Source organism: Patella vulgata, chromosome 7, assembly GCF_932274485.2.
Source record: "Patella vulgata chromosome 7, xgPatVulg1.2, whole genome shotgun sequence".
Classification (NCBI taxonomy): domain Eukaryota; kingdom Metazoa; phylum Mollusca; class Gastropoda; family Patellidae; genus Patella; species Patella vulgata.
The window spans coordinates 66,680,997-66,690,233 of NC_065885.2; the positions used below are offsets into that span (position 1 = coordinate 66,680,997).

The 9,237-nt window shown below is 35.4% G+C and overlaps 1 long non-coding RNA gene across 1 annotated transcript; it reads left to right on the plus strand.

The window, feature by feature from the left end:
• The first annotated feature begins 566 nt into the window (after nt 1-566).
• Nucleotides 567-8,990, plus strand: LOC126826772 (uncharacterized). Its single transcript, XR_007682383.2, has 6 exons — nt 567-688; nt 2,951-3,074; nt 4,566-4,684; nt 5,372-5,474; nt 6,971-7,107; nt 7,542-8,990. It is a non-coding gene; the product is annotated as an uncharacterized LOC126826772 (long non-coding RNA).
• The last annotated feature ends 247 nt before the right edge of the window (nt 8,991-9,237 follow it).

Genomic DNA, 9,237 nt, shown 5'->3' on the forward strand with positions numbered 1-9,237 from the left:
ACATCAAGCCAGACCAATGGCGATCATGGACTTCAAGGAACACCAAGATATATGGGTTTTAAAGGAAGACCGAGCTAGACAATATGGGTCTTCAAGGAACACCAAGCCAGACTCATGGTGGTCAGTGGCTTTAAGCTTTATTCTGGGTTTTAAAAACAGACATCTAAAAATGCCAACCTTTTCAATCATGAGTTGACATTTTATTGCTGAAAATGATTCAAAATAATGATTCAAAAACCGATGAATTCGCAATTTTAACAATCAGAGCTAACGTGGGAGGCGGGGGAACCTTGGGCGTCATGAGATGACAGTGTAGATGATTTTGACAAAAGAAACAAAATGGATGGTGTTATAAATGATAGCCTCGGTGACTATTATGATGAAATATAGAGAGAGCTAGCATTGTAAAAACGGAAATGATATTGTCATTGTATCCTATTTGTGTAAATACTATATTGTATTGAAGTATTTACCCTCTATAATATCATACTATATACAACTACGGTCTGCTGCTTTCCGGTTTACGTCTATTAAAGTTATATATAAGTCATAATAACGCCTGTTCACGTCAGATAACAATCGACATCTTAACAGAACTTAGTGACTTGGTTTCAAAGCGAATATTAAAGTGTATATTTGTCAATTAAGAAATATAAAATGGATTTATTCGCCACTCTCTTGTTAGCAGGTAATTATCTTAATGTTTATTTAAATGAAATGTAATGGGGTTTAACGTCATAGTTCTGGGCTAATAAAGACGGGATTTTTTGTTCCATCCGAACGACTAGATATGCGTTAAAAGATTTGCTTTTTTCGGATAATATCAGACATTTAATTAGATAGTCACCCGGTTTGGATTAAAATAAATGAAATGAAATGGGGTTTATCGTCCGGGCACAATTTGTCTCATAGCACACTGTATGAAGTATAGGAAGTTAAACCTGAACGTGGGTCCAAGATGAAAGACACATATAGACAATTTAACATCCCAGTGAACACTCGGCAAACCTCAGCAGATTCCAGTACCCTACATCTAGCCTCGGCTGTATGACGAAGTCCGCCATTGAACTATTTTCAAATTTCCGGATTACCAACGGCGTTGCCCATGGCGACGCCTTTGAAGAATGTTTTATCATACAAATATTTCAAAGTCTGAAGCTGTTTTTCTTTCAAGTTTATCCGATTTTCTTCAAACAAGGACAACTTTTCACTAAAAATTCTACACACGCTTCGAACGACGCAATTTTGATAACTTCTTTTTAAAAGCGGCAACTTTTCCTAAAAAGTAAACCGGTGCCGCATCGCAATTGTATAGGCGTAGGTACATATCACTTACCGTCATACAGCCGAGGCTAGATGTAAAGTAACGGAATCTGCCGAGGTTTGCCGAGTGCCGAGTGAACTGATTAGCACGACCCATATTTACACCGTTAAATAGACCACACCGGATAGTGTCTCATCACGATAACTATAAATAAGTTTATTTACAGGCATTAATATCGTCATCATATTAACGGCATATAACTGATAATTTTCACTTAGAAATCTCTCAGTTTGTAGGAGGCACAAAAAAGCACAAGATATGGCGGGGGGTGGTGGGAACTTGTCGTGGGGGAGGGGGGCGGGATGCTCGAGACCTAATATTTAATATGATTGGGGGAAATTGGCGGGAGGCGATCCCGTGAAAATTTGGAAGGTTCAATAATTATATCGTTTCGGTCTGTGTTGAACTTTCTATTGTACATCTGTCGCAAATGGAGATTGGAGATGGGTTGGGCGAGGGATTTAACGCTTGCTTGCTTGATATACCAGAAAGTCGGCCATTGCGTTAAGTGACGTGGGTTCTATTCAACGCCTGTATCAACCTGTTTTAAAGAGAATTACGAAAGTCTTCTAATATCTCTGTCAAAGATGACTACCTTCAAGATGTGACGTCTCATCACGCGGCGTCAATCATTAGCTCAATGGCGCGTGCAATGTTTACATAAGACGTTACGGGTTCGAGCCGAGCCGAAAGGTGCCTTTTAGTCATTTTAATACCAATTTACACTAAATGGGAAATAATTTTTACCTACAAATATGTCAAACGTCTTTATTTATTTTTCTAATGCATCAGAAAATGTTTTAGAATTAAATTTGTCGGAGGAAAAAAAGTAAATATTTGTGGCCCATTAAGTCGCATCGATGTAATCCTTATCAGTGATTGTAGAGGTCTAACGAATATCCACTGCTGATCAGTGTGCGCCTGTATGTGACAGGGTGTAGGGTCGCCTGTCTAACCTCGTGGGTTTTCTCCGGATCCTCTTTCAGCTATAAAGACTCGTACGCGTAAGCGAATTATTGAAATGAAATTGAACCAGATGTTAGTCCCGAAATGAACCAGTTTGTATCGAGTGGACGTTAAACCCGTTTGGGACGACAAACCGAGCTTCTGTGTTTACATTGGCGTGCACATAAAAGATCTTTGGACAGTTGGAATTCGATATAAGTTTGGAGCAGAACAATATGACATTAAACCCATTTCATGTGATATGAGATGAAGTGAATTCAATACGTTATTTTGACCTAGATCAACGAGGCGGGTGTATTTCTTTGTTAGGTATATGTGTTGTCCGGGGGGGGGGGGACGTCAAATGTGTTGTTAATTAAATTAACAAGTGATAATAAGTGCTCGTTATAGTTGGTTAAATTGAGAACAGAATTATCAGATGACGTTTCTGATTTTCAACAGTTTATCAAAACAATAAAACCTCTAAATACTATTTTAAATCATATATATATACGTAATCCTTATGATATGTCAAGCCCTTTTCTCCTGGACATCCGGTTTCCTCCCACTGCTACAGACCCCTACGCTCTCTCTCTCTCTCTCTCTCTCATATCATCATCATCATCATCATCATCATCATCATCATAATTTCATTCATCACCATTATTATTATGTTTATAGTATTTTGTGTTGGTATAAAAGGAGAATGCGACAAACATGGAGCGGCCGAGTGTGACGGGTATAATCTACTCCCAGATCATCCACTTGGACTTCCGGTAATCGAAGATATTGAGCCCTTGTGTAGGTAAGTTTCCCGATTATTTCTTTATAGTATAAATCAAGGAAAACTTGTAGCAACATTTCTCGTCCATATTTTACAGATATGAATTATTTTTTAAACATACATTATGCAAGAGCTAAATCTGCCTATTGCGGGTCTTTCTTTAAGCCTGAAATGTTATCTAAATTATTAAATAGACATTAATTAACCTATCCAGACCATAATCAACTCTAGATGGCATCGCTAGCCTACGATATTTGCTGGATTGGGATCAAAGCTCATTCATGATTAAATCAAAAAATGGATAATCGAGACTATGTTTTTATCGTACCGACTGTAGTAATGATGATCGAGGCTAGGCCCAAAATTCAATCCTGAATTCTTGGTTCAGAATGGATCAATTTGACTGAAATTTTCAGCAAATTCCCATTTCATCTAGTTTTTAACTACTAAGCAGCAAAAGAAACGTCAGGTTGGTATGTTTTTCTGAATAGACGCATTGCATAAAACTTGCCAAATGTTTTTATTGTATATTTGTGACCACATCTCCAACTTTACCTGAGCAATAAGGCTCCTTCCTAAACACAGAATTTTTCGGTTTAGTATATTATAGTGAGAACTGCTAGCTCTTTATCTAATCCCCCATAATGTATCTTTAATTATCACTTATAGGACCGAACTCTTTATCTCCATGTGTTGGACCTGTTTGCTCCTAGTGGGACTTCCGGCCACGGCGCATATTGTTAGTCACACTGTTGTCTTAAACATCCGTCCAATCTGATTAAAAACACAAATCCTATTTCGTTTCGTATTTTGCAGTTCAAAATATCGTTTTAATTGTCTTCACAACACTTGGATCTGGAAGAGTTGTTATGTGAGGGATTAGTCAGTGAAACGGTTTGTTACGGCGAGTTTTTGGCGTGAGGTGCACGGAACTGTGGGTAGCCCACTAGAAACAGCAACGCTGATTGGTTAATCAATTGTGTGACGTTATAGGTCAAAAGCCGCTCGTACGACACCTGACGCGACCTTCAACTCCAATCAATCAGATCGTCATGTAGTGTAGGCCATCGAAAGTATTAAAAAAACGACACGAAATATAGATCTGTATTTTAATCATATTGACACCCATCATCATCCTCGGTTTTCCTCAACTGTGTTTAAATCGCACTTTCATCCTTCTCAAGTCGTGAGGGTTGGGATTGGGAAGGGTCTCATTTGTTGATAGTCTAAGGCCTTTCTCTCTATATATCCGGCACTGATTTGCTGTGTACGTGAAAGAGAGCAGCGGACACGCCATAGTGTATCTTAAAACGACAGTAACGTTGGTAACGTCCCTCAAACCGGTGGTAGCATGTCTTAATACCGGTGGTAGCGTGTCTTAAATCGATAGTATTGTGTTTCAAACCGGTAGTAATGTGTCTCAAATTGGTAGTAACGTACGTAGCCCAATCTGTAATCATTTTCTCTGTCAAGATATAATTTTGTATAACGTTTTTATGTTAATAATTACAGGGTAGTGACAACATTGACCAATTGTTTGAATGCATCTATTGGCGGCTGTAAACAGAGAGAACAAATCGCCTGGAGAAGTGCCATTTTATCTGCTAAGTACATCTGTAAAAACCAAAAAGGTATGCTAAGGTTTATAATATTCAATATTAATATTCAAATAGTAATATACACATAGTAATATACACATAGTGATATAAACATAGCGATACCCACCTAGTAATATACACATATTAATACACACATAGTCATATACACATAGTACGTATAGTAATATACACATAGTACGTATATTAATATACACATAGTAATATACACATAGTACATATAGTAATATACACATAGTAATACACACATAGCAATATACACATGGTAATAGACACATAGTAATATACACATAGCAATAAACATATAGGGATATACACATAGGGATATACACATAGCGATACACACATAGTCATATACACATAGTAATACACACATAGTAATATACACATAGTATATATAGTAATATACACATAGTATATATAGTAATATACACATAGTATATATAGTAATATACACATAGTATATATAGTAATATACACATAGTAATATACACATAGTGGTATACACATAGTAATATACACATAGTGGTATACACATAGTAATATACACATAGCGATACACACATATTAATATACAAATAGTAATATATACATAGTAATATACACAGGGTAATACACACATAGTAATATACACATAGTAATATACGCATAGTAATACACACATAGTACATATAGTAATATACACATTGTATTTATCAACAGCGTATAGAGAATCTGTGTCCTGTTTCTTCAAAGATGAGACCGTTTCAGCCATGGAAAAATGTGCTGATGATCTGGAATACAACATGGATGAAATGGAATGTGGGTAAGTTGATTTTATATCCACTACTTTGTATCATTCAAATATTATACGGAACGAACTGATGGTCTGTTTATATAAAGGCGGATAAATCGCCAACTTGGAATGAAAATGTTAGTTGGTTGCACCAAAATTAAAACTCTTCCACTTTCGACTATTGAAATCCCGAGCTAAACAGTTGTTCCAGTAAATTGTAATAATAGGTGCAAAAAGTCCAGAAGATAAACCTGCGGAGAATCACACATAACACGCGGATAATACAGCCCCGGGCCTGGGGTGAAACATGCTTCGCTTAAGAAAAAGAAACAGAACAAAACAAGGGGGATAAAAGAAAAATTTATAAAGCCTATATAATCCCCTCTCCCCAAAATTTGAACAGGTAAAGAACTAAGAAAAAAGAAATATGTACCCTATTTACAATATAACACATAAATATAACTACAATCAATCAATCAATTGCACATGCATTCAAAGTGGGCTAATAATAATGAACTAACAATAATATTGGAATTTAAAAGGAGGGGGGGGGGGGGGGGGTGATGATAATAACAATAATAATAAAAAAATATATATATTATAATACTAAACCAATTAAAATCGTTTTGTAATTTCTATGAAATGATGAACTATTAAACATATGGAGTAGTTCGTAGATAATTTAAGATAAATAAGGGAGTACTCGAATGAACGTTCCGCAATTGAATTTTCTCAATCCCAAAAATAGTGACAATCGAGTGAAATGGGGGATTCCGGGCTACAACGCGTGCGTCGACAGAACAAGAATATATCTCAACCAACCATGCAGCCGAAACATATTCGTTGTGTTTAATTACGTCACGATTCTACTCACACCACCTCTATTGTCGGGGCTGACAGAACTGTGACAGGACTGAATTCCACGTTACTAGACTGTAATTCTGTCAATTCGGGACGTTCTGGGCTGTGAATCGAACATCACCAAGTAGCCTAGTTTGGAATCTTGGTAGTCTTACTTGTTCCTGGTTGAGAGCCTCTGAGAGAAATGGGGTTTAACACCCACTCGACACAAAGTGGGTTATTTCTTGACTAACATATGGTTCAATTTTATTTCAATAATTCGCTTACTGGTAGCGGTATTTAGCAGTGGGAGGGGACCGAAGGACCAGGAGAATACCCACGAGTTTGGACCGGCGACCCTACTCCTTGTCACGTACAACCGGGGAATCGAAACCCCACCAGTTGACTCAATGACAGACCTTATGATACAACGCACACGTGCTAACCATTCGGCCATCCAACCCCCCCCCCCCCCCGCTATTCTATAAACTGCTATAACTCAGCTCAGCATGTAGTAATTCGATTGAAATTTTCAACATATTCATTTTCCGTTTTCTATTTTTAAACTATAATAGCGTGAAATATCAGTTCTTTATCTAAATTTACATAATGCATATTTAATGTCGAATGATTCATCTGAGTAAATATAAGCGTGAATTAAATTTGATATTTTTATATATTTACAGAAGTTTCCCCGTGTTTAAGAACTGTACAATCAAAGCCATTACTACTAATTGTCAACCGGAAGCTGTGGTAACTATGCGCGCCATATTAGACGTAAACACGGTACCAAAACTTGATGCAATGAAGTGTCCCGTTGAAGGTAATCTTAATGTTACTTCTTATTTGAATATTTCACATAGCAAACAAAGAAAATGTTTTATTTAAGTAATTTACATTGTTAACAAATTGTTTGATTTTAGTAATTCACACAGCTAAAAATGTTGTTTAATTTAAGTAATTCACATTGCTAACAAATTGATGTTTGATTTGAGTAATTCACATTACTGGATTAATTCACATTGCTTGCTAACAAATAGTTTTTTTATTAGAAACATTCACATTGCTAATGTTTAATTTGAGTATTTCACATCTATCCAATTCCAACGAAACTGTGTCGTTATCATTTTTAGGTGAAAATTAGAAAATTTTCTAAAGTGTTAATTTTTTGGAATTTTTAAATTCTAATTATAGTTTTAGATAGCTGACGTGTTATGTTTTGTTGATTGGTTTGATAATACTATTATTATCTTTCAGACACAACTACTCAAAAACAGACTACGTCATCAACTACACAAAAACAACCTACGTCATCAACTAGACCAACCACCATGGCCATGCGCAGCAGTACAGAGGAAAGTGTGGATGTCAAACAATATGACAATGAGGCAGAAACAGACACGAAGACAGGGAATATTGGCCAGAGTAATAACGCAAATTATCACGTGATTAATTTTTATTTACTGGTAATTATTCCTCAGATCATATTACTTTGTGTCCTTTAGACAAAGGAAACCAAATTAACTAGTCTAAAACAGTTTTGATAATATAAACTAAAATCTTTCTGGGATTTATTCTTTTCATTGGAGTTAATAATAGAATTTAATTGGAGTTAATTATAGAATTTAATTGGAGTTAATTGGAGTTAATTATAGGATTTAATTGGAGTTAATTATAGAATTAAATTGGAGTTAATTATAGAATTAAATTGGAGTTAATTAATGAAGACACATATATTGGGTGAGGACAGAACACAAAGTTAGTGTTAGTCAACAAAAGAGTTAACCCAGCCCGTTTAAACATACTATATGCAAGAGTAAATCTGCCTATTGTTAATTATTAATTAGACATTTAAAATTAACTTATCCATATCATAATCAACTCTCGATGGCATCGCTAGACTGCGATATTTACTGGATTAGGATCCGATCTGCTGCTCAATGTTCATTCATGATTAATTTAATAGGAGTTAATTATAGAATTTAATTGGAGTTAATTATAGAATTAAGTTGAAGTTAATTATTGAATTAAGTTGAAGTTAATTATAGAATTTAATTGGAGTTAATTATAGAAAATAAGAGGAGTCAATTATAGAATTGAATTTTTGTTTTATTTTTAATGCAAACAAGTTATCGTTATAAAAAATGCGATATTTACTGGATTAGGATCCGATCTACTGCTAAATGCTCATTCATGATTAAATTCGAGACTATGTTTTTTATCGTACCGACTTTAGTAATGGTGATCAAGGCTAGGTCCCAAATTCAATCGCTAAATTCTCGCTTCAGAGAGAATCAATTTGACTGAAATTTTCAGCAAATTCCCTTTACATTATTTAGTTTTTAACTATTATAGTGAGAACTGCCAGCTCTTTATCTAATCTCTCATAATGTATCTTTAAGTCAAACTTTGTAAAATTAAAATAGATCATCTTATTTGGAGGGATTTATTTGCAGCTTTAAAAGTAGTTGGTTTTATGTCTGCGATATCAAGTGGCCGTACATCGTTGATAAACTAGACTGTATAATATCTTTTATTGTAGTTTCCAATTTATAATATTTGTATATTTTGTAACAATAAATTATGTTCTATTTGTACCACGTGACTCACTGCCAAACATGTTATATTTTCTCTCGCTGAAGATATTGTTATCTAAAGATTTAATTACAATAACTATTTTTAAAATAAATATTTTATTTTTGTTAATAGTTTTTTTTTTCTTTCGATGCTGTGTTGTTTGTAATAAATATTACGTGACAGGCGACCCTACTCCTTGTCACGTACAAGCGGGAAATCAAAAACCATGCCAGTTGACTCAATGTCAGGGCACCCAACCACCCCGGTACACATAGAACATGCGGGGGGTGAGGGGGGGCAGTGATTCATTTTGTATAAAAAGATGACAGATTTACGGGGAGATTCCGGGGACAGATCCCTGTGTTGTTCCAGAAAG